A 2,486-nucleotide genomic window follows, 5' to 3' on the forward strand; every position below is an offset into this window, starting at 1 on the left:
GGCAGCTGAAGGTAGGGGGGATCCGGAAAAGGGTTTGGGGGTGTTGCAGACCCCCTCCCTGGCCGGCAGAACCCCCTTTTACCAAGACGGCGTAGCGGCGGTCCGTAATGGCCGCCACAAAGAAGCCGGCAGCTGGGCAAGTATGCGCAGGAGGAAGAGGAGAAAGTTTTTAAAAGTGAAAGTCTTCTTGGTCGATCCAGGACTCTGAGATATATTTAATTTAATTCCTGGAAGTGATGGTTTTTTGGATGATTCTTTCCACAAGAGAAAGTAAATGGCAATTCTGAGGTGCTGAAAGGAAAGTTTACTCTCCCTCCCGACGGAATTAACAAACGGATATTGAGAAACCTGTTTTCTTTTCAGGTAAAACTAGCTTTATGGGATAAGTCGGAAGGGAGAGGACAAAAAATATATTTATCTGGTTGGATTTTGTTGGAGGAGATGCCTTAAGGATTTGGAGACAGAAATAAAATTTTAATAAGGCTTCAAAACACAGATTTGGATTTTCTTTTTTCCTTTGTCTGATACTACCCCTGGAAGAGAAAGAGGAAATTTTGGCTTGGCTTGGATTGATTGAGGATTGTGGACTTTGGGATTGTCTTACTTTTCTTTTGGAATATTTTGGTTGGAGTAAGAAGAAAGAGGGAAAAAAGAAAAGAAAAGATTTATAATGGCTTTCTCCTTTGAGGAACTGAGGGATGAATATGAGCAAACAAAAGCAGCCTGTAAAGATGGTATGGAAAAAGCTTTTCTATTTTTAGAAATGGCGCTGGTTAACTATGAACAGACAATGCGACAGATGGAACAACAACAAGAAGAAGACGAAGACACCATCTTTAATGAATCCCAAAATTTATCTAAGAAAGAAGGAAGGAAGGAAGAAAGCGAGGAAAATGAAGGACTTAAGATCTAAAAAAACATTTAAGAAAGAGAAAAATATGATGCAAAATAAATACAATGATAGCAAACAAGAGAAAAAGGGAATACAACAGAGAAGGGATGCCAGCAAGACAGAGGTTAGAAGAAGTGGGGGTAGGAAGATCTGGTGGGGGAAGAAAGAAAGGGGAAAGGCGGAGAAAAGCCACAAAGTTTTAAAATTGGATGGGAAAAGAGGAATCTTTGTTAGGGATAAAGAGTGAAGTATAAATTTTCTTAAAAAAGATTTTGCAAGGTACATAAGACGGTATTGTAATATTTGTATTAGAAATAGAAAATTAGAATGGCTTAAGAGTTAAGAAGAAATTAAAATGTTGAAATGTTTAATAATGATTGATTTTTAAAATGTAATAAAATATTGAAGGGAAAGGCAATGAGAATGCTATAAGATTTATTATTTAGATTTATTATTTAATTACGTATTTAGGAGGATACTATGTATTTAAACATTTTTGATTTATTACTCTGTTTTTATTGTTATTAAAAGTAAAAATTAATAGATAGAATGTACCAAGCAGAATCAGATTGGGTATTAGGTGTTATTTTAAATGTTAATCTAATATTTAGGGAGAGGATAGAAAGGCATCATACTCTGATTAGAGATTTCAGAAGAAATTCTTTTTTTTTTTTTTTTCATTATAAGGAATGAGATAGAGGGATAATAAAGAATGGGCAAAAGATACAAATATAATGATTTAAATTAAGATGGATTGAATAAGATAGAATTATGAAGAGTGAAATGTGTGGAGAAGTATATATAGAAGATACAGAATGGTAAATAAAATAGGTAATGATCTGTAAGATGAGCATGAATATAATTAAAGCCCATATAAAGAGAGGTACCGGGGGCCAAGTTACTTTACTAAAAGATTTTTTATATGTTTGTTTGTGTCTGTTTATGTTTTTGAGAAGTATTGGTGAAACCTTCTAGAAACACAGAAAGAGAATGACGATAATCAAGTCAGAAAGAAATAGAGGACAAGAGATGTTTTTATGCTCATTTAGAAATGGTTTAAAATAGAATTGTATTGTATAAGATAAGGTTTATCTGACTTGTAAAATTTATAATGGAAAAAGGTTCAAATATGTAATGGTTGATGATGATTTGTTTGTTTTTGAAATTAATAAAACTTGTTTAAAAAAAAAATCAAGAAAAACTCTTAGAGGTTTTATAGAAAAAATCAGCCTAGTAATAAGTCTGTGATTAAATTACATTCAGATGTAAGTTTGGCCCACCTACTGATATCCTTTCCAATTTTTTTTGCTCACTATAATTGAGGCATAAATGTCAATGTCATTTTGTTCTTCTGGAATTAAACTTTGTCGGATTTTTCAATTTTTTAAAACTTCAAGTTTTCAAGGTTTGCAAGTGGATAAAGGTGCATAAAATAATAGCTATTAAAATATCTTGGAGCAGAAGAAAAGTTTAATTATATCAGATCAATTTGGCTGCTAGTAAATATATGGATAAATGTGTTTGTCATCCTAACATGTCTTCAGCATAAGTCTTAGCTCTTTCAAGAAAGTTCCAGTAATGTTGTTGATCTTAT

This window comes from Notechis scutatus, chromosome 5 (genome assembly GCF_049901735.1).
Source record: "Notechis scutatus isolate UNSWTSFEM ecotype Mainland chromosome 5, rNotScu1.2, whole genome shotgun sequence".
NCBI classification, from domain to species: Eukaryota; Metazoa; Chordata; class Lepidosauria; order Squamata; family Elapidae; genus Notechis; species Notechis scutatus.